Raw genomic sequence first — 23,837 nt, forward strand, 5'->3', positions numbered from 1 at the left:
GTCCCTGTCACTTAGAGTTTGTCAATAGTACAGACGCCAGGGCAGGACTCCAGGCTCTCCTTGAGGCATCCTGGCACCGGGGCTGGGGTGGGGGGGGAGAAAGGATTGTAGATTCTGACCTGTGCTCTAGAGAGGAGGTAATAATTGAAGGGAGCGTGTTTGTCTCCTCTCCTCCGTGTCCCAGGGCTTGAATTCTACATTCCACAGGACCAAATGAGGGGGTGATGCCACTTGGTTAATGGAAACCAGTGCTCCAGGTGCAGCTTGAACTCACAACCTCAGCACTGCTCTATAAGTACTGTGCACTAACTAATTGCACCACTGGAGAACATGCTTGCTATGATTTTCTGAGCCCCCAGGTTGATAAAGGCAAGGAGTGACCCCAAAACTGAGCTGAGAGCGGATAGCAACAAGTGTTGGTACTTGGTGGGGTGGATTCTTCTTAAGGGTTCCAGGCACCATTTCACCCTTTTGTTCTTCCCTGTGTAATAACAGAGCTGGTTAAGACTCAATGGAGAGTCTTGCTGCAGACCAACAGATCTGAAATCACTGATAACCAGCTCTAAGCATTAGTCCTGCTTTGGGAGAGTGTCTCTCATGCAAGAAACTGCCCAGTCTGCGCTAGCAGTGAGGCTCCCTCACTAACAGCTGAAATCAGGGAGAGCTGTGTGAAGTGCAGGGCCCCAGGGGGGCCTGAACAGGGGGGAACACCACCCCAGGACTTTTAAAATGGGAGGGCTCTGCCTTGCCACTTTGTAATGACCGTAAGGGAAGTGAGGTGGAGAGCAGTGAGCAGGAGGAAGGGGCAGCATAGGAGTCTATCCAGCTCTGAATCTTGTTTTCTCACAGTAGCCAATACCAGGTCTCCCAAAGCCACTCCTCAAGGCAGCACTGGGAGTTGAACCCAGGATCTTCTGTTTACAAAACAGGCACTTTAACCAGCTAAGCCATGGTACCTGCTGTTATTTAAAGCATCGTGTCTGCCCACACCTGACTCTCTGCCAATCCCCACTGGGACCTGACAAGTGTTGCTCCTGTTTGGATTGTGTAAAGCAGAGGAGCAGCTGAAGTTTTGCTCCCAAGGTGTGTGTGTGATTCTTTGGACAGGTCTACACTACAAAATTTGGTTGGTGTAATTACATTACTTAGGCTGGCAATGCAGTTATATCAACCTAATCCCAGTGTAGAATCATAGAATATCAGAGTTGGAAAGGACCTCAAGAAATCATCTAGTCCAACCCCCTGCTCAAAGCAGGACCACTCCCCAGACAGTTTTTGCCCCAATCCTAAATGGCCCCTCCAGGAGTGAACTCAGAACCTGAGGTTTAGCAAGCCAATGTACAAACCATTGAGCTATTCCTCCCTCCAGATGGTGACTCAACTGTCAGAACTTTCTGGAGCTATGAAATGGGAGAGGCCCAGCCTCTGTAGCAGGAATGCAGGGCAGGCAAGTTCACGGCAGGCATGGTGGGATACTGGTGGAGGCCAGTCATGGTGATATAATGACCAGCAGCATTTACACTGACAATTTGTCTTTTAAGTTTGCTGCAAAAGCTCTAGACCTCTCGTCAAGGTGTTTTATTTTGTCACCAAAACAGGGCAGTTTTGTCGCCAGACGTGGTATTGCAGTGTGTGTACCAGCCACAAGCTGCCAACCGAGGGAGCATTGTGTGTTTTTCACACACCTGAGCAATATAATGATGCTGAAATAACTTTGTAGTGCAGACATGGCCAAAGATTCTCACACACACACACACACACACACACACACACACAGCTTGCAGGAAAAGCTCACCTGCTTCTCTGCTTTGCAGAATCCAAACACATGCAAAGCGTGTCAGGCCCTGGTGGAGCTGTCAGGAGTCAGCTGTGGGCATCACTGTGCCTTAGCTCAAGGTAGGCACCATGGCTTAGCTGGCTAAAGCACCTACCTTCTAAACAAGAGATCCTGAGTTCAACTCCCAGTGGTGCCTTGTTGAGTAACTCTTTGGGTACCTGATATTAGCTGCTGTCAGAGGACAAAATACAGCATTAGGTGGGCCTTTGGTCCAGCCCAGGGTGGCTGTTTTTATGGTTTAAATTACACTCACAGGCACTGATAACAGAGTTACTGAAAGTTTGGGAGTTAAGAGCTGATAGGTCAGTGTTCCAGCCCATCACAGATGACCCCCCTCCCTCTGGGACAGCAACCAAAAGTCCTTTAACATGAGCCATCCCCTCTCCCACCCCACTCACAGCTGTTGTCCTTAGTCAGTGCAAGCCCAGAGGTGCCTCTGTAGAGTTCACCTGCCTGCCTGGGTGGAAAAGGGGGAAAATAAGAAGGCACCGTACTCACTGTGTTGTCTAGGGACTCACTCATCCCTCCACTGCCACCCTGTCCTAACATTGATCTAACCCCTAAATTTTAGTATTGGGACCCAGTCCCCAGCCTCACTCCCAACCAGAGCCTGCTCCTCTTCACCCTTCTCCTCTGTCCCAACCCACAGCCCCCTCCTATTCCCATTGCCCCTCAATCCCAACCCACAGGCCCCTTCTATTCCCAGTGCCCCTCAATCCCAATCCACAGGCCCCCCGCTCCTCACGCTGCTCCTCAATCCCAACCCACAGCTCCCTCCTTCCCTCCAGCAGCAGGTGCTTCAGACCCCTCAGGAAGATTTTCTTGCAAGGTTTCGTGTATGAGTCTGCATGTGGATTTACAGTATGTTGGAAATAGGTTGGGTTGCTTGCCGAAATGATCACTTGTGGCTGGTGTTGCATTCCCAGTCTCCATGTTATTGGGGCAGGAGAAACAAAGGGTTGTTATCCTCGATGTGTGAACCAGGGACTCAACCCTGGGTGGAAACTAAATGAGCTGCCCACAGATTCTGGCAGCCACAATGAGCATTTGGTGCGAGAGCCCAAACCTGCCTCTGTCCCAGAGGAGGGGTTCATCCACGAGGGCTTGGCCCACTGACCTATCAGCTCTTAAATCCCAAACTTTCAGTAATTCTATTATCAGTGCCTGTGAGTGTAATTTAAACCATAAGAAAAACCACACTGGGCTAGACCAAAGGTCCATCTAGCTCTGTATTTTGTCTTCTGACAGTAGCCAATACCAGGTGCTCTCAAAACATCTCAACAAGGCACCACTGGGAGTTGAACCCAGGATCTCTTGTTTACAAAACAGGTACTTTAACCAGCTAAACCATAGAGCCTGCCTGTGACTAAGGTACAGTGTCTGCTCACACCTGACTCCTGGGCCCCACCTGGCCCCACAAAGCAGAGGAGCAGGTGAGGTTTTCCTTGCAAGCTGTGTGTGTGTGAATCTTTGGCCAGATCTGCACTACAAAGTTATTTCAGCAGAATTATATTGCTCTGGTGTGTGAAAAACACACAACGCTCCTCGGTCAGCAGCTTTTGGCTGGTGTACACACTGCAATGCCACGTTTGGCGACAAAACTGCCCTGTTTTGGTGGCAAAATAAAACCACTTCAATGAGAACAGTAGAGCTTTTTGCAGCAAACTTAAAGTGACAGAGTGTCAGTGTAGACACTGCTGTTCATTATATCACCATAACTGGCCTCTGCCAGTATCCCACAATACCCTCTGTGAACTCGCCTGCCCTGCAGTCCTGCTACAGAGCCATGGGCCTCTCCCCTTTCATAGCTCCAGGAAGTTCTGACAGCTGAGCCTGCTGCTCTGCTCCAGCAGCCAGGAGCAAATCACTGCTGTGGATGCTGCTCTCTACCACCCTGCGAATACAGATCAGGGTGGCGGGAACTTCCTTGAATGGGGGAGCACCGGCATCTGAACTGTGACACCCCCAGGACACCCCTTCCCTCGAGGAGGCTCTTACCGTCTAAACAGGGTCGGCTGTTTTCAAGTAAAATCACTAAAAGGGAAGGAGAAAACTCGAAAGAGGTTCCTCCTGGCGCTCAGGTACGTGAACCCCAATACTCCCCCAGTCCTCAAAGAGAGACCTGGAGAGGGAGACTTGCTGAAGCAAAGCCACAGGGTCTCTGAGGTTTCCCTGGCCCCTCGCCCCTGTCCTGCCTGGCTGATGTCAGCATCTCTCTGTGAGGTCACCACCTCCCCACCACCTTTGGCCAATAGTCTGAGGTCCTGCAAAAGGCCTTTGTGATGTCACTGCCTGTCACGGACTCACAGATCGTGCCCACTCTTGGCCCCGTGCGGTCCATGGGGGGTGCCCCTTTCAGTGCGACAGCTCTTCTCGGGGGTCCACTCTCTCTTGGGGTCAGGCCCCTCCACCTCCTGGAGCTGCCCCTCTCTGAGCCTTAGCACGTCTGTCTCTCGCCGTGGGCCCCTCAGGGAGTCCACGCGCTCTGGACCCCCTGGGCCTCCTCACCCCCAAAGGGGATGAGGCCCCCTGTTCTCTAGCCCAGAGCGACTCTCAGCCAGCGTAAAACAGGAGGGTTTATTGAGAGTTGAACACAGCACAGGAAACTCTCAGGGCCTCAGGCCTGGCCTCTCACAATAACAGCACATCCCAGTCCCCCTGCAGCCAGGTGGGCTCTGCCTGCTTCCCCTCGCCAGCCCCAAGCCCCCCGCTTCCCAGCTAGGCCTCCGATATCTCCGGCCCCAAGCCCCACCGCTGTCCATTGTCTTTTCTCCAGGTAAACAGGGTTGCCTGGGCCTCCTCTCCTCTCCGCCCTCCTCTGGCTGGAACAGGTTGGTCACGGGGTCCTCTCCCCGCAGCCCATTGTCCTCCCACTGGCCAGAACTGCCTGTGACTCCTGAGCTGGGTCTCTGGGTCACCAGGTCACCAGTCGCTGGGGTCTCCATCCTCCAGGCCATCAGCCGGGTCCCAAGTCCCTCTCCGGTCTTCTGTAGCAACAAACTCCCTTTCCCCTCACCTCGTTAAACCAGTAACACCTGGGAACACTGAGTCCCACTCCTGTGCATGCAAACCACTGGAAAACACAGCAAACCCTAAGAAAATCCCCCACTTTGTCACAGAGCCCAGCACCTCTCCTCCTCTGGGCACCTAGAGCAGAGGCGGCTGGTGCTGATGGCTCCAAGGGAAGGCTTAAAAGCCACAGAACAATTGAGGTCAGGGCTAGAGGAGGGCAGGACCATGCCTAGGTGTGGCCTTCAGACAGGCACAAAGCACCCAGCCAGGCTGCTCCTGCCATGCCAAACACCCACTGAAGGCCACCCGCAGACAAGCATGCGGGCGGCTGCTGATGCTCTGTGGCCATTATCGAAGACGGTAGGAAAGCAGGGCCAGCCCCTGGTGGGCCTCTTACCGTTCCCACTCAAGGTGCTCGCTTTTGCCGTGGGGCAGGAGATTTTACCCCAGAGGCTTTTCCCCAGCTGGCAGAAGCAGAGAAACACCCAGGCTCCCAAGGCGCTATGTAGCAACCCCCTCAAGCACAGGGACAGATGCACATTTGGAAGAGGAAACTGCTCTACACCTAGCCGGGCAGCCGCCCATTTTCTTTGGCAAGTCAGGAATGGCAAAGGCGAGACTGGAAGCACCTGGGGCTCATGCCCCAGCCTTTGTGACGCCCACCCCCCAACTCCTTCCCGGGGCTCTAGCTGAAGCCAGAGCATTGGCCTGAGTGGCCAAGAGGTTCAGGCCCTGAAGGGAGCAGGACTTTCAGCACAAAGGTAAAACCGGACAAGCACAACCACGAAGGGACTCAAACCCTCAATTGTCTAATCTAAAGTCAGACGCCTTATCCATTAGGCCACATGGTAAAAGTCCCTCTAGGTACTTCTTTGGAAAAGGCAGACACTGATGCGTCCGACGAAGTGGGGAGTCCCCCACGAAAGCTCATGCTCCAGTACGTCTGTTAGTCTATAAGGTGCCACAGGACTCTTTGCTGCTTTTGCAGACACTGTGTTTCTCAGGTCAGCTACTGAGGGGGGCCGAGACTCTCTGGGCACAAGAAGTGGAGTTCCCAGCGACACGTGAGACTTAATTGTCTGGAGCCAGGTGCAGGGCTTTGGCAGGGAGGCTCGGGCATGGGGGCTGGGGTGCAGCGGATGGACCGGCTGTCTAGGTGGGGAGATTTAGTCTCACCGAGGAGGAATCCTGATGATAGGCAGTGGCCAGGGCCGGTGCAACCACTAGGCGAACTAGTCGGCCGTCCAGGGTGCCAAGTGGTTGGGGGCACCAAAAATCGCACTCAGGAGGCAGTGGAGTGGAGGTGAGCTGGGGCAGGGGCTGGGAGGTTTGGGGAGGGCTGCCTGCAGCAAGCAATGGGGGCGTGCAGGAACCACTCCTGTCCCAGCTCACCTCTGCTCCGTCTTCTGCCCTGAGCACGCCGCCCCGCTCTAATTCTCCTCCTTCCAGGCTTGCGGCACTAAACAGCTGATTGGCACCGCAAGCCTGGGAGGCGGGAGAAGTGGAGCGGTGCCGGCGAGCTCAGGGAGAAGGCGGAGTGGAGGTGAGCTGGGGTGGGGAGCTGCTGCAGGGGCTGCCCGGCTCTTCCCCATGGCCCCAGCCCCGCCCCCTCCCTGCACTCCTGCATGGTAAGTGGGTGACCCAGCCCCAGCCTGGTCCACTTCCTGGCTCCCAGCCACGCCGCCGGCGAGTGCTGTGGGGCGGTTCCCCCTCCTCAAGCTTGAGAGCCAGGGGAGCAGAGCAGGCTGGAGCCCCAGGCCTCCGTGGGGGCAAGCAGAGGGGGGGCTGGTCCCAGGCCTCCGTGGGGGATGGGGGGCTGGCTACCTCCTGCGGGAAGTGGAGTTACCCGGCCCCAGCCTGCTCTGCTCCCCTGGCTCTCAGGCTTGTGTTGGTGTTGGCTAGATTTGTGCGGGTGTTTGTGTATATTAGCAATTGTGTGTGTGTGTGTCAGGATTCATGCATGTGTCTGTGTATGTTTGCAATTGTGTGTGTGTGTGTATGCGCTCTGCCGCCCTCTGCCGGCACGACAACTATTTCTCTGTATGTCGCAGCCCCCATACCGTCGACCCCAGTGGAGATTTCCCCATCTTACAAGGGCTGGCTGGCCTGACCCTTCTCCCCTCTGCGGAATGTGGCGGGGGCTGCAGCTCTCCCCCTGTGGGGCAGGAGTGCCACGGTGTGGGGTGCTGGTCTCCAATGCACCAGGAGAGTAGCTCAGTTGAGGCAGGGCAGGGCGTGTGGTGTCCGTTCTGCGTTGCCTGGTGCTGGGCCATTGCACAATCCCCAGCCACGCTGCACAGCGCACCCCAAGAGGGGACAAGGGGTCCAAGCACATGATCCTGCATGAGGGGATCATTCTCATTGGTAGCCATCCAGTGGCAGTGAGTTCCGCAGGCCTTGGCACATGCTGTGTGGGGCAGGAGGTCCTTGTATTGGGAGCTGTGGGAGTGAACTGCGTGCAGTTGTATCTCTGAGCACGATTGTGAATATTATGGTGTGTGGGGGGGTGATTGTGAGTGTGGCTGGGGGCGGTGATTGTTGCTCTCTTTGGGGGTTGGGCTAGCATGTCCCTCTGGGTGTGTGGTGTCTGAGTGTTCTTGCGATTGTGTGAGTCTCTTTGTGCGTCAGAGTGTGTGTATGTATGTGTGTGTGTGTGACTTGCTGCAGAATACAAAATCCTGCAAAGCCATTTCCTAGTGGTTAGCCCAGCAACACACTGATACAAACAGTGTCACAGATGCACACACACACAGAGTAGGGCTCAGCCCCACCAGCAGGGGCAGCAGGGACACACACGTCTCTCCTGGGCCAGCTTGGACAATTTCCCATCACGACCCGGCACAGTGCTGGTGCCCCCACACGGGGTTGGGCAGTGACTGGGCAGGGGGGGCAGATGTGCCGGATCTGTAAAAGCAGCAAAGAGTCCTGTGGCTCCTCATAGAATAACAGCCGTGTTGGAGCATGAGCTTTCATGGGTGAATCCCCTTCGTCGGATGGATTCAGAAGGAAGCACTTTGGGAAAATCAGTCAAGGCCCTTAGCTGAGCTGAGACACAGACCCAGTGACCCCTGCACCACCCTGGGAGGAGTGGGGTTGAGTGGTCAGAGCAGGGAGGGCTGGGCACCAGGACCCTGGGTTCTATCCCTGGCTCTGGGGTGGAGTGAACTGGGATCCAGGACTCCTGGGTTCCATAGGAAACTGTTTTTCCCTGTGCTTCCCTCCCTAGTGATCCCAGCCCAGCCCCCTAGTGGAGACTGAGCACAAGTGGGGGGAGTTGTTCTCCCACTTTGGACTTATGATTCAAACCCCTCCCCCAGGGGCTATGATATCATGAAATCTGCCCCCCACCCCCAACACAGAGAAAACTGGTGGGATTCTGTCCACACGCAGAGAATTTTCTCCGCCAGGCTCCTTCAGTTCATCTCGCTGCTCTCCCTACTGCCGCCAGACACTGCTCATCTGCATAGCCCCGCCCATGGACACGTGACACCTTCTGTCCTGCTGGTTTCAAGTGAGTGAGTTGCCCTCGGGGAGTGAGCAGGTCCCAGCACGTCACAGCCCCAGCCAGGGCCGGCTCCAGGCACCAGCTCAGCAAGCAGGTGCTTGGGGCAGCCCAGGGGAAGGGGCGGCATGTCGGGGTCTTTGGCAGCAATTCGGCAGCGGGTCCCTCGGTCCCTCTTGGAGGGAGGACCTGCCACTGAATTGCTGCTGAAGAAGAAAGTGGTGCAGTGGAGCTGCCGCCGATTGTGATCACAGATTTTTTTTTCCTGCCGGCAGGCGGCAAAAACCCTGGGCCGGCCCTGGCCCCAGCACACGGCACAGCCCCAGCACACGTCATAGCACGTCACAGCCTGGGGCAGGGAGATATTGGGGAAGGGGATGAGGAGAGACCCAGCCCCATAGACCCATAGGGGCAGCGGGATATGGGGGCAGGAGAGGGGATGGCGGGGAGAGACCCATCTCCATAGACCCCCAGAGGCAGGAACTGAGGGGAGAAGGGGAGGGAGGATCCAGCCCTATAGACCTGTAGGGGCAGGGAGATATTGGGGGCAGGAGGAGAGGGGGTTGGCAGAGACCCAGCCCGGGGTGCAGGGGAAATGGGGTGGTTTGGAAGGAACTGGGGAGGAGAAGAGACACATGGCAGGACAGGGAAACCGACTCACTCCGAATACATGCAGAGCAGGGCAGGGCGGAGGCAGATCATGCTGGTCCCAGGGTAATTTCGGGGGGTTCTGATTCCCCACTCAGCTGGGGGGCTCACCTCTGGGCTGAGGAGGATGCAGGGGCTGTGTGTGTGTGTCAGGCTGGGGGAGCTGCCTGGGCAGAGGTGCTGGAACTGGGGGTGCTGAGCCACGTAAATTATCCCGATCTAAACGCCATTGTAGAGAACACTATGCTGGCACACCGCTTCCTGGCAGCCAGAGACTGTGCTTTCTACACCTGCTCCTGTGGATGTGACCTCTCTCCTGATTGCTAAGGAAAGGAGCCTTTCCAGGAAATGGCCACAGCTTTTGGGAATCCGCATGTGGCTGTGAACAGAATTTGGCTCCTGGAACACAAGGCAACTTAAAAGCTGAGCACGCAGACAGGGGCTTGAACCCTGGCCCCTCAGATTAAAAGCCTGATGCTCTACCACCTGAGCTACTGGGCTTGCTAAGAGCATTTTCACCGTTCACCACAGGAGTGAGCAGGCAGGCAAAAGAGAGGCAAAAGAAAGTCCCCAGAACTCCTCCTCTTTCTGCACAGCCACTGCCTGTCAGCAGGATTCCTCCTCCTCCTCCCTCCTGTGCCTCAGTGCGACTAAATCTCCACAGCTAGACAGCCAGTCCGTCCGCTGCACCCCAATCCCCCATGCCTGAGCCTCCCTGTCAAAGCCCTGAACCTGGCCCCGTATAATTAAGTCTCACATCTCACTGGGAACTCGACTTCTTGTGCCAGAGAGTCTCGCCCCCCCTCAATAGGTGACCCAAGAAACACAGTGTCCACCTTTTCCAAAGAAGCGCCTGCAGAAGGCACCCGCATGGATTAATGGATAAGGTGCCTGACTTTGAATTAAGAACTTGAGGGGTCAAGTCCCTTTGTGGTTGTGTTGATGCAGTTTTACCTTCGTGCTGAAAGTCCTGCTCCTTTCAAATCTGGAACCTCTTCTTGGCCGCTCAGGCCAATGCTCTGCCTTCAGCTAGAGTCCCGGGAAGGAGTTGGTGTTTTGATGTCACAAAGGCTGGGGCATGAGCCCCAGTTGCTTCAGTCTAGCCTTTGCTATTCCTGAATTCCCAAAGGAAATGGACGGCTGCCCGGGCTAGCGTGTGGAGCAGTTTCCCTCTGTCCCTGTGCTTGAGGGGGGTTGCTACATAGCGCCTTGGGAGCCTGGATGTTTCTCTGCTTCTCACCAGCTGGAGAAAAGCCTCTTGGGATAACATCTCCTGCCCCACTGCAAAAGTGAGCATGGGGTATGGGAACGGTAAGAGGCCCCACCAGGGGGGCTGGCCCTGCTTTCCTACCGTCTACTGATGTTGGACACAGAGCATCAGCAGCCACCCCGCATGGTGGTCTGCGGGTGGCCTTCAGTGGGGGTTTGGCATGGCAGGGAGCAGGCTGGCCGGGAGTCTTGTTGCCTGTCTGCTGGCCACACATAGGCATGGTCCTGTCCTCGTCTAGCCCCGCCCTCAGTCGCTCTGTGGCTTATAAGCCTTCCCTCAGAGCTGTCAGCACCAGCCGCCTCTGCTCCAGGTGCCCAGAGGAGGAGAGGTGTGCTGGGCTCCAGCCTGGGACTCTGCCTCCCTCCTGCCTATCAAGCCTGGCCCTGGCACTGCTTTCTTCAAGTGCCATGTGAGCAAGAGGAAAAGTGTGGCTACAAGCACCAGACTTGTGGGCATCAGGTGAAGCAGTGAGAATCCCAACCACTAGAGCCACTTCTAAACCCCACCAAAGACCTGGCTCTGGTGGGAAAGGAGTTAACCAGCAGGAGGAAATGACCCACTTTTGTATAGCTGGAGACAGGAAAGCACTTTGAGCACCAGATCTTTACCACCAGCTAACACAAGGTCCCACTGAGATTTGAACTCAGATTGCAGGATTCAGAGTCCTGAGTGCTGCCCTTTACACCATGGGACCAGCTTGTACTGTTCTCTCAGGACATTGGTGACTCTCACAGGGCTGGCTTGTGTAAGGGACTGTTGGCCCTTTACTAAAACTTAGTGGGGTTTGGTTGGCTAGTTCCCAGTCCCAATAGAAGGGGGAAGGGCCAATGGGAAATCAGGACCCTGAGACTGACAGGCCCCTGGGGCAATGGTCACCAACGGGTAGGAACAACCAACTGGTAGGGAACAAGTGAGAATTTGTTAATGGAGAAAAATTCCTGGTGAAAATTGGCAAAGCTGTGCAGATTTTGAAAAGTTCCAGTGAATTTACACATGAAGATACAAACAGAGAGACAAACACGCACACAGAGAATGAGAAAATCACACACTGCACAGGCCCACACAGACATAACAAAACCAAACCCACACAGCACACAGAGCCATATACACAAAAGGAAAACCTCACAAAATATAGAAAGAACAAATCCACACCAAAAATACAGCAAAAGCCCACAACAGGAAACACAAAACCCACATATCAAAAGAATACAAAGCAAAAAACAATATTAATGCAAAATCATACACACATCCATGCACACAGAACTATGCAAGACATCCACCAAAATCACACAGGACCCACATGCACATCAACGTGACAGATGAAAACCACACCAGCATACAGCAAGCCAGGCAGGGTTTGAGTCTCACAGCGAAGAGGGTGAGCACACAGGTGGTTTGGGAGCAAAGACTGAGGGGGAGTCAGGGGCAGTGCTCTGGGTTCTGCCTGACCCCTCCTGACACAGGCAGCTGGTGGAGGGCAGAGCCTGGTAGATCTGTGGAATCTGCCCTGCTCTCTGTAAAGCAAGGGGACCTCAGTGTCTTCTGAGCAGGAATTGTATTTTCTGCAGAGCAAACAGATTGGCAGAAGCCATTTGCTTAAAGGAAACTAGGGCTGCAGGTGAGGTTTGAACTCACAACCTCAGCATCACTCCACTCAGCACTGCTCTGTAAGTACTGGGCACTAACCCATTGCACCACTGGGCCCTGCTTTCAGGAGCTTGTCTCCATGTTTCATGGCTGGATTAGAGGAGTGGGGGGGTTGCATTAGCTAATACAAATCCATATGAAAGGCTGCAGACTGGCAGCAGCAGAGGTGGGGAGCCTCCTTCCATGTGAAAGAGCTGGTTCCCCCTTCCGTTGCTCTGGGGAAGGTTGGTGCTTTGAGCCCACCTGGTGCTGGAGCATCTGATGGGTGAGATTAACGGGACTCAGGGAGGAAGGAAAGGGAGGAAGTCTGTCCTATCCCTGCCTAGCTCCACTGGTCTCCTGTGGCCCTTTCGGCTCCCTGCTCCCCTGTTGGGGAGATGCAGAGACAAGCCCCCATCGGGGTGAGTCACCGAGAGGCTGTGTCCCGTGGCGTGTGTGGGGGAGGGTTGGATGGGGCTCAAGGGGAGAAGGTTGTGTGTGACAGTGTGTGGGGGAGGGGGAGGGTGTGTTCCTTAGGATAGAAACAGAGGTGAAAGTAAGCTGGTACAAGCTGGTACGGCATAGCGGCAAGAGCCAATACGCCGTGCCAGACTGCACCGGCTTTTGCTGTGGGGATTGAAAGGGCTCTAGGCTCCCCGCCACAGCTGGCAGCCCAGAGCCCTTCAAACCCCCCACCCGCGGCTCCGGCGGCCAGGCTGGGGCCAGATTTAAAGGGCTCTGGGCTGCTGCGGCTGCGGTCAGCCCAGAGCCCTTTGAATCCCGGCCGCGGCTCTGGTGGCTGGGCTGGGGCCAGAATTTAAAGGGCTACCTCTGCAGCTGGGAGGCCCTGGTTCATGTAAAGGCCCTTGGTCTCCCAGCCACAGCTGGTACTCCAGGGCCTTTAAATCTTGAGAGGCCACGCCCCCTTCCAGATGAGGACACGCCCCTTCTGGATGAGGCCACGCCCCCTCGGGACTCCGGCAGTACCGGTAAGTCCTGTAAGTTACTTTCACCCCTGGATATAAATGATGGAAAACACAGGGGTAGTGACAGTGAAGCCCCGTGTCTGAGTGTTATGACTATGTGTGGTGTTGCCATTCACCTTCTCCTCCTATGGTCTCAGCTTTCATTGAATCCAGCATTTTTTCTCCTGTCATCATCCCAGAGGTGTCCCACATGCCTCAGCTACCGAGTGTCCCTCTTAGAGACGCTGAGGACTGGAACTGATTTCAGCTGCTGGGCAGCTCTGCTAGGTCTTTATTCATTTGCATAGGAAAATAGTGTTTAAATTCATTTCAAGCCCCCCTCAACTTCAGCGAACTCCTGAACATACTGGAGATGGGTGTGGAAATCGATTTTCATTTGAAAAAGTTTCTTTAAGGGACTCATTTGGAGTGGAACTAGGAACCCATTACCCTACAGGAAACATTCACCCACTGAGCTATACTCTCAACAGAGAACATCCTGTATAGCCCAGAGCAGGAACAGTTTTTAACCTGGGGGTTAGTAAACTTTATCTCTATACAAACACCACAGCTTACAAACTCCCCACCCCCGCTCTGTGTCACCAGAGCACAACAACTCTCCTTGGAGCACACACAGCTCCCCAGCTCCTGCCCGTCAGTCTCTCCAGCATTGCTCCAATCCCTTAAAGCAGGGTCTCAACCTCAATTTACCTTAGGGCCAGGGCCAGTCCTCCAATCCTCCCAGTGGGCCAATAATGTCACTCATACCGCCCAGAACCAGCCCCCCAAAACTCCACCCCCCACCTACCTAAGGCTCTGGGAGGGAGTTTGGGTGAGGGGAGGAGGTCTAGGGTGCAGGCCCTGGGCTGGGGCTGGGGATTGGGGTGCAGGAGGGGTGCAGCCTCTGGGGGGAGTTTGGGTGCAGAAGGGGTGAGAGGCTGGTCTCTGGAAGGGAGTTTGGGTGGGGGTGGGGTTCTGGGGTGCAGGCTCTGGGATGGAGTTTGCAGCACCGTAACATGGGCGAGGCGAGTGAGGCACTTGCCTCGGATGCAGAAAGTGGAGGGGCGCAGCTCTACCACGATCAGAGGCGCTTCCGCTGCCACTTCTTCGGCGGCAGTTCGTCAGTGGGTCCTTCTCTCCGAGAGGGACTCAGGGACCCACTGCTGAATTGCCACCGAAGGATGAATGAAGCGGCGGTGGCAATTCAGTGGCAGGTCCTTCCCTCCGACAGGGATTGTTAGGCCTGAATGAAAATATAGCAGATAAAACAGTTATGCTAACCTGACTGAAATCAAGCTAGCAAAGGTTTTGGATAATCCCAGAGTGGAAAAGTATTGAAAAGTAGCATTGTTTAACAGAGCCCTGGAAAACGTGAGACAAGCCTGAGATAAATCAGGGATTGCATGGCTGGCATACCATTAGCTGTGCTAAGGACAGTGTTTGAAGAGCTGATAAGGAACTCTAGCATCCCACGGTTCAGATTCCAACTTTTGGTTGAGTTATAGGTTTGTTTAAAAACTCCCCTGTATTTCTAACTTTTGGGTGTTGTTAAGATATAATTAATAATCTAAAGTTGTAGACATAAAGTCTAGGCATGTGTGTATATTAAAAGTGTCTAGTTTTAAGTTGTTAAACAAAGGGGGGTGGGTTTTGCTCAAGTGAGTGATGTATGACGTAATAAAACTGTCTATATAGGCTAATGCTAAGCTGTAAAAAGGGCCTGGTTCTCACCGGAGACGAGCGGCCTTTTGTTGATGCGTGCACTTGTCAATAAAAGGCTTTTGAACGGACCTTGCTGGTGTTGACTGTCTCTCTAGCTGAACAGACAACGAATTTCGCTGTCGGGGTTAAAGTCCCCAACATCTTTGGCGACTCCGGCCGGGACTTTGTCTGACTCTCCGGCGGGGGATCAGACTCTGAGGCAATGCAGCGCGCATCCTCTGGTTTAGAGGAGCCTTGCCTGGTAATCTGATCTCTGCGTCGGTGATAAGGCGAGTTCTGTGAACCAGCTGAAGCTCGTAGAAATCCAGCAACATCCACCTACCCGTTGAGTAGGGTCAAGGTTGCCTGGGTTAGAGTCCCAGAGCAGATTGTCGGGGTTCGAGTCCCTGACAACTTAGGTCTGGGTTAGAGTCCCAGTCCAGGTCTGGGTTAGAGTCCCAGTCCAGGTTTACACAGGATTCAAGTAGTCTGGGTTAGAGTCCCAGCCTGGGTTTGAGTCCCAGTCCAGGTGTTCGAGTCCCCTGGAGAGGTAAGTGAGCGCTCGACGCGGGAGGTGGGGGTTAGAGTCCCTTTACCTCGACGCGGGAAAGAGGGGTTAGAGTCCCCTTACCAAATGGGACAAGTTGGCAGTAAGTGCCTGGGGGATGCCCCATTGTCTCTAATACTTAAAAATTAAAAGAAGATTTCTGGAATTGGGTAGCTTTTGGAGCTGTATGTTTAAAGCTGTATGGAGAGCTCTTGTAAAAAAAAAAAAATCCCCCAGCATATGCCCCAGAGCCACACTGGGAGAAAGACTGTCCGTGGGGACATCTGTCTCTGTTGGGCTCATGCCATCTGAATTTATTGACTGTGCAGCAAGATAAGATGCATAGTGGTAATAGGAAATAATGGCTTTGGTGTGTGTGTGTGTGTGTGTGTGTGGAAAATGGGGGAGAGACAGTCTAAATATTCCACCTCACCCCCTAAGGGTACCCCGGTATGATACATGTACGTACATTATGGTCCTGAAACCTGCAGGTATTTAGAGAATTGGAATCTTTACACGCGTGAAAATCCATCTAAACAATGTCCATTAGAAGGTATCTTCAATCTAGATAAGATCATATATCTCAGAGGAGCTTTTAATTACCAAAGGAAAAGCCTCTGACACAGTGTGAGCAATTCGTCTAGGAATGGGTTAATTTGAAACTCAGCTAAGCCCAGAGATAAAGAAAGCTGCTCTGTGTATTAGGTCAGACTATGTTAAGTACAAAGAAAAACTGCTTTTGGCCCCAGCTGGCTGTGGGAAAATATAGACAGAGGTAAATTAAAGGTAATATAAGTTACAGAACTGAGATTGCATTTGCAAAGCTTAACTGTTCAGTGAGATTTAACAGTCTTTGCAATCCCAGAGCTGGTATGGCTTGGTGACCTGAACTGGAATCTCTGAAAGAGACACTGCAGGAGATTCCAGGGTGTAAAAGAACAGCTCTCCCAAGAGTGGAAGCATGTTGGAAATACTGGATAAGCTGAATACAGAATAATCTCCTGTCCACCTATTCCCCTTCTCTGAATGTTATATACAGACGTGGTCAGTCTGGATATGTGTGAGTATTAAAGTGGCTTAAAGCTTGGGGAAGCTTTGGGGTTTGGTTATATGGTGTGTTTTATCCTTCCCCCAACGTCCTGCAGTAGATAAATTGGTAATAGATTTGTCACAGTTTGGTGAGTAATTGAGAATGGGGGAGCCCTATAGAATTTACACCATCTATTTGTTTTACCTTTGTTATGTTGTGTTTCTTTTGTTTGGAACTGTTGGTGTTATATGTTCAGGATTGCATGATTAAAGGTGAGCCTACTCTCAGCTGCAGTAAGTCTGAGAACTGGAAAGGGGTTCTACCCCCAGTTGCAGGCTTTGAGACAGGATTTCCAGTTAGAAAAGGAAGCCCTGGTTAAGCAAGTACCAGTCCTTCAGGGACTTGCCAAAATTTAACTATTTGTGCTCAGCATACACCGTAATAGCAGTGTGTTTGCTACAAGGGGAAATTAAATAATTAAACACCAGTGGGCCATGTGTTTTGCCCAGGTGGCAAGCCTCACAAGGGAAGACTTAGGTAGTCTTGTGAGTTAAAATGTTTTAGGGAAAAAGACCAGAAGGGTGGAGGCTAGTTGAGAAGCCAACCCCCCCTTAGTTAAAACTGGCAGTGGAGCAAATTGGTGTCTAGGGAAAGAACGGTTCAGCTAGAAAAGAAGGATCGGGCCCAGGCAGGCAAACAACAGACGGAGAGATTGGAAAACGGGTTGGAAACTTTTGAGGGTCTAGTGGAAGAAAGGAGTAAATAGGTATAAACATGGGGATTTCAAATACCCAGGAGGATACTTGTAATAGTGATTTAAGTTGAGAAAAGTGGTTGTTGGAGAAAACAAGTGAGTGATTTTAAGGCAGTGTGAAAAGTTAACTCCATAGTTGCTGGAGGGAACAGCAGTTGAACTTTGTAAAAATGCTAAAGAGAAAAATTCTTGGTGTCTTTGAAATGTTTGTAAATAAATTCAGGCAAAGAAATTATTAGATTGCAATCATTTGGTTATGACCCATTTAGTTGAATTATCTAAAAAATGTATATAGTGCTATGTAATTGAAATCTTATTAGGTTCTAAAGGCACTATAAGTGATGATGTTTTCTTTCAGTGTTTAAAAGCAGGAGTTAAAAGTAAAGAGCAAGTCAGGAAGCATCTGTATTGATGCAAGTTATCTAACTGATAAAGTAGAAGTCACTGAGACCTAAGCTGCCTATGAAACATATATATGAAAATATGGGGTAATTCCCCTGTTTTGCCTGAAATCAACTAAGGTACTTGTATATTTTCAGTGATGATTGATTGCCCAGAGAGGGTAGACTTCTGTTTTTGTCTTTCAGATAATCAGAGAAAACTGATGCTAGCTGAACAGCATTCAACATACCATGCCTTTGATGGCACAGTAAAAATTATGTTTTGTGTTTTATGTTCTGTCTTGTGGTGTCTGTCTAGTGGCCAAAATTGTTTTGTTTATGGGATAGTCTGGATTGGAATACAGATACTTGTTTTGTTCAATTTAGAATACAAAGTGTTTGACTAAATTAGGAAAAATGTGATATACTAAAGTCTAATACATCTCCTTAAGTAAGAGAAAGAGAAACTTTATTGGCCAAATCTTTTAATTGAAAATTGTTAGTAAAACTTGCATACTAATAGTTTTTGGAAGCAAGGACATGGAAAGTTAACCCACTCCCCATATTGTATTTGAATCCTTCTGGCTATCTTAGATTTCAAGCCAGAGGGCTGGGGATGGTGGAAAACTATTGGACTAGAGGTTCTATGAAATAAACTCGTCAAAGTGGGTGTGCTTGTCCTAACTTGTTGTCCCAAAGCTCTGGAAAAAGTTATTTTAGTAAAAGGATAGATGTGACAAACTTTAAATAATAAGACTAATGTACTGTATAAAGGCAATGTATATGTGTTCATTGTTAGCAAAAGATGTATAAGTGAAGGCTAAGTTTCCTTTGTAGGTTAAAAGAAGCCAAACAGGACAAAGGAAGAAGAACGAGTTAACTGAGGAAAAATAGCTAACATGCTGAGTTTAAAGATAGGGCATTAGCCCCATTTCAGGACACTGCTCTCAGCTAAGACTTAGCTAACAACCAAGACAAGGGGGGCTTAAATGTGCCCACACAGCTGTAGAGTCTGCAAATCGCTGACAGGCACTAATGAAATGTGTTAGGTTTCTTTTTTTTTTCACAGGTAAAGACAAACTACACAAAGACCCTAGGAGGCCTGCCACTTCTTGGAACCAGGAAACTGGATTAATGTAAAGCTCCACCAGCGAAAGACTGCTTTGGCTCTATGCTGGAAAGACCCTTATTAAGTCCTGGTGACCACTAACAGCGTTGTGCAGTGTCAGAATCCAGGATTTCCTGACCAAAAAGGACATTAATGACTGACCCTGGTGTAGAAACCAAGAATTATACATTGGCAGAAAGAAGTTTGTGGGACCCCTGTTTGGGAATGTGGTATTGATTGGATTTTGGGGTTTATTCTACAGGCTGTACCCTGTGTTTTGGATAAATCCTTCAGCATGTATTGCCCTCCCTCATTGCATTTTGAATAACATTGTCCTTATCCAGTTTTCAGATCACTTTTACATACCCAGATTGCTCACAAGGGGCTGCCCTTAAATTAGTATAACAGAGAGCCTGGGCTATTTCCTCTGCAACAAAGAGGGACCTAAAGGCCAAGAAAATGATAAGAAATTGGGCCAACTAGAAAAGGCCACTAGACTTATTTTTGCAGCTCAGTTATCTTAAGTACAGGCTAGAGTTGCTAGTTACGTGTCATTTCCACCCTTAGTTCTGTGACCCAGACGTTACTGACAGAGATGGTACTGAATATTACTGAGGCTGGGAAGGCATTGCAGTGGGATCCAGACCAGACTTGGCCCACTGCCCTTACAGACACGTCAGGAGTACCATCTGATCTGTGGTCAGGGAAACATACTTGGACACTTTCTGGATGGAAGTGTGGACATTAACAGTGCTCCTTCCAAGCATATGGACCGGTTAGGGTGGGTGTGGGCTCCCACATACCAAATCCTGCTGGGTCCATGGGGAGGATGCATGTGGGACAGAATTACTCACCGGGACATTTGAGAACTTAAACCACTTGGTATACCTCACTAATTTATAGTCAGAGCCCCAAACCAATGAACCGTTACCCCTGAAGGCGATTTAAAGCTTCGTCTGCAACTGAAGAAAATGTAGCCCGGTTGTGCCCTGCCAAGCGGTAATTTGTTGTCCCAAGAGTCCCGTTGGTCCTCTAGGGATAAAGAGGGGATTGTTAGGCCTGAATGAAAATATAGCAGATAAAACAGTTATGCTAACCTGACTGAAATCAAGCTAGCAAAGGTTTTGGATAATCCCAGAGTGGAAAAGTATTGAAAAGTAGCATTGTTTAACAGAGCCCTGGAAAACGTGAGACAAGCCTGAGATAAATCAGGGATTGCATGGCTGGCATACCATTAGCTGTGCTAAGGACAGTGTTTGAAGAGCTGATAAGGAACTCTAGCATCCCACGGTTCAGATTCTAACTTTTGGTTGAGTTATAGGTTTGTTTAAAAACTCCCCTGTATTTCTAACTTTTGGGTGTTGTTAAGATATAATTAATAATCTAAAGTTGTAGACATAAAGTCTAGGCATGTGTGTATATTAAAAGTGTCTAGTTTTAAGTTGTTAAACAAAGGGGGGTGGGTTTTGCTCAAGTGAGTGATGTATGACGTAATAAAACTGTCTATATAGGCTAATGCTAAGCTGTAAAAAGGGCCTGGTTCTCACCGGAGACGAGCGGCCTTTTGTTGATGCGTGCACTTGTCAATAAAAGGCTTTTGAACGGACCTTGCTGGTGTTGACTGTCTCTCTAGCTGAACAGACAACGAATTTCGCTGTCGGGGTTAAAGTCCCCAACAGGATCAAGGACCCGCAGCCAAAGAGCCTGGAGCTGGCCCTTGCCTCGGGCACAAAAATTCCTTGTACGGCTCTGGGAGTTTGGGTGCTGGGTGCAGGCTCTGGGCTGGGGCAGGGGGTAGGAGGAACAGGAGGAGGGGTGGGGGTGCAGGCTCTGGGAGGGAGATTAGGGTGGGCAGGAGGGTGTGTGTGGAGGGAGAGGGTGCAGGCTGTGGGAGGGAGTTGGGGGCAGGTGTGTGTGGACCGGGCTGCAGGCTCTGGGAGGGAGTTTGCAGGGAGGAGGGGGTATGTGGGGAGGATGGGGGTGCAGGCTCGGGGAGGGAGTCAGGGGTGTGGCGCTTACCTGGGTCTCCAAGGTGGGGTGGGCTGGGGGCCTCAACGTTCTGTTGCCCCCGGGCATCACCCCCGCAGTGTCCCATTGGCTGCAGGGGCTCGGGGTGGGGGCAGCGCATGGAGGCCCAGCCCCACCCTGCCCTGCCATGAGGAGGGGCCGACAGCCACTGGAGCGAGCAGGCAGATGCTGCTCAGCTGTGCTGCACTGCTGGGGCCCCTGGGGAGGAGCGCCTGGAGGCAGCAGGTGGGGCCAAGGGAGAGATCCGGTCCCCAAACTGCTGGAGCCCCACGGGCGAGATCTGGGGATCAGGACTGCCAGCCAGCCAAACACCTTTAAGAGGAGGTGTCCCTCTCCTGTCAAAAACTGATCTTCCTCCTTCAGTTCAGTGACAGCCTGAATTGTTCCTTATCCCGGCAGAGCCAGAGGATTGAAAGCAGCAACATCAAACCCCGGTGTAGCTCGCAGGAATGGACATAAACACTCCCTGGTATCTGAGGAGATGTTCAGCTTTGCCCTTGGTCAACTACAAGGCCAAAGGGAAAAGAGGTGGCACCAAACACAGGTACAAGTACTAACAACAGTGGCTGCCTTTTAGCCATAGATTTTAATCGGGGCAATAAGTTGAAACAAACCCGTTAAATCGAGGGCCGCCCAGAGGATTCCGGGGGTCCAGGGTCTTCGGTGGCGGGGGGCCCCCGCTTTGGCGGTAAGTTAGCGGCGGAGAGTCCTTCCGTTCCGGGACCCGCTGCCAAAGTGCCCCAAAGACCCATAGCGGGGGCCCCCCACCGCCGAATTACCGCGGCGGGACCCGCCCCAGTGCAGCCCCACCACGGGCCTTTGGGGCACTTCAGTGGCGGGTCCCGGGCGGAAGGACCCCCGCCGCCGAATTACCGCCGAAGACCCGGCTGCACTCCGGCGGCAGGTTCCGCGTCGGCGGTAATTCGGTGGCGGGGGTGTCCTTCTGTCCCAGAGGAAGGACCCCTGGCAGGCAAAGACCGGGAGCGAAGAAGCTCTGGGGGCCCGGGTCCCATGAGAGTTTTCCGGGGCTCCCGGAGCGAGTGAAGGACCCTGCTCCAGGGGCCCGAAAAACTCTCGTGGGGCCCCTGCTGGGCCTGGGGCAAATTGCCCCATTGCCCCCTCTGGGCGGGCCTGCATACAGGAGGCCTGTGATATGCAGGGGGTCAGATTAGATGCTCTAATGGTCTCTTCTGGCCATAAAGTCGACTAATTTCTGAAAAACTGAGTGTAGCATTGGGAGCAGCAGCGTCTGATGTTTTCCTGTCTAGCCGGCTTGCTTCCTAGAATGAATGCTCCTTGAGTGGGGTGATCCACAGGGAGTAGCTCAAACCTCCAGAGTGCCTGGCCAGGGGCAGGACATTAGCCCAGCAAGGGAGGGGTGTGGCAGTGGGGCCAGGATTTCATCCCATGATATCAAAATTCATCTTAGTAAAAGTATCAATGAATCAGTTTGCAGGATTTATATCAAGCATCCTAAAGTAGTTTACATATTGCTCTATTAAGAGATCATCTCTCTGCTGGAGAATGTTATCTTAGGATAATGGTCTCCCGCTGCCGAAGCATTTATGGAAAAAATGTTGACGTGTGATATTTATTTTCAAAACCTAAGGCTTTGATCCTCTCTCAATGTTCTGTTACGATGACTTTGTTTCTGTTCAAATTATCAGAATATATATCTAATAATTTTCTCAGCTGAATGTTGAAGCAGTAAAGTAACAGATGTTTCCCAAACAGTTATTGACCTGAAGCATCGTGATTCGTTTAGAACAACTTATTGTTTGATTCAGCCAGTCAGATCAGTTCAGTTTATCCATAAAAACACATCCAGAGAAAGTTGACAATGGTGATGGAGAGGGTGGGTGAGAGGGGCTGAGCTGTTGTCTTAAATACTCTTTATGCATCTGATTAATTAGCACAGATTTAATTTAATATACATCTAGTTTAAAATTGGAAGAACTTTACTACTTACTCTCTACTTTCTCTTCATGTAAATTCAAGCATTGCACTATGCAAACTTGGGACAGCTATAATGTTAAAGAACCTGAATCTCTAAACAGGACTCAGGGAGGGCATTCGGATAAAAATCCCAGCACCTTCCCTCTTCTGACATTTGGGAAGAGGAGTTCTCTGGGCTTCTCCCCAGGGCATCGCCCTGATCCCACCCCCCTATATTTCATATTTACTGCTGATTGATAGATTTAACCCTCCAGTTGGTTTGGTGGCTTTAGCTGGTTTTGTCAAGCTCTGTTATTGTCTCTAATTCCTTCATCAGCACAGGAAAATACAATGAATCAGCCTGGCTGATTCTCCTGTGTGTGTCTTTAAAAATACAGTGAATTTAAAAGACACTATTATTGTTTATTTTTGTTTGCACAGGTTCCATTCTGGGAGCTATGTATACAAGTCATTGTTAAACCTCAGGAACATCTGAGTTCAACTCCTTTAAAATAATGTTTGAACTATAAAGAAAATTAAACAGTGATTTCTTTTGAAATGTCAAGCTATTTTGCCCTTTTTCTAAAAAAATTCTCCGTGTCAACTAAGTCCTTGGATTGTTTGAAAACAAAATGTATTTTTGCATGGGAAAATTTTATGTTCAATACCCACATGAGTAACTCGTGGGTGCTGGGAATCCTTGCAAGGGGACACAAGGAAGCACTGTCCCTCCTCAGTATGCAAAATGGGAAAAGATCAATGGCTGGAGTAGCTTCCACTGCTCTAATACCCTATTAAAGTCAATGATTTAGGTACATAACTATAGGCACTCAAGTATGGAAATTTTGGCCTATGTGATTTGACCAGGGCCACAGTGGGAGCCAGTGTCAACGCTAGGATTAGTCCTTTGTTCTCATCCCTGAGCCCACTACATACTATATTGCCTCTTCTATTTGTCTGCCCCTTTTTGTGGTCAAACGTCATGCTGGATGCTCAGCAGAAGAACTTGTGATGGTCCTAGTGTATCAACGGTAGCCTGAGTGGTGCTGCCCACTCCAGCTGCAAAATGATCTGGGGCCTTCCCAAAAATCAAAGAGCTTCTGGCTGTGATTTGTCAGTCCTCAATGGCCAGCCAGGTGACTGCAAACAGCTTACAATCATTAGGAAAAATTAGTATCAAGATTCCAACTCTAGCAGTCAGACAACATTGGTTCAATTTACAAGAGATTACTTTTTATATTCCTTGGTTCCCCCCAAATTAGGAAGGGCCTGTGACCACAGGTCCTGCAGGGTACAAAGGGCAGGTCTACATCCCTTTTCTCTTTGTGCATAGTCCTGCCTGCTACCTTTTCAGTTTCAGTTCTGCTACCACAGTACTGATCAGCACATAAGAATAGGAAAGGGCACACACACACTCCTCTCCTGGTGTTGGGAGGGGAACACAGGAATGTTATGTGCTCTTATTCAGCACATAAGAATGTTATGGCACATAGG

The 23,837-nt window shown here is 51.1% G+C and overlaps 1 non-coding gene across 1 annotated transcript; it reads right to left on the reverse strand.

Annotated features, from left to right (window-relative positions):
* Positions 1-10,891: 10,891 nt before the first annotated feature.
* TRNAQ-CUG lies at positions 10,892-10,963 on the reverse strand. The gene has a single exon. It is a non-coding gene; the product is annotated as a tRNA-Gln (tRNA).
* Between the last annotated feature and the right edge of the window lie 12,874 nt (positions 10,964-23,837).

The sequence above is a fragment of the Mauremys reevesii genome, linkage group 17 (genome assembly GCF_016161935.1).
Source record: "Mauremys reevesii isolate NIE-2019 linkage group 17, ASM1616193v1, whole genome shotgun sequence".
In the NCBI taxonomy this organism is placed as follows: domain Eukaryota; kingdom Metazoa; phylum Chordata; order Testudines; family Geoemydidae; genus Mauremys; species Mauremys reevesii.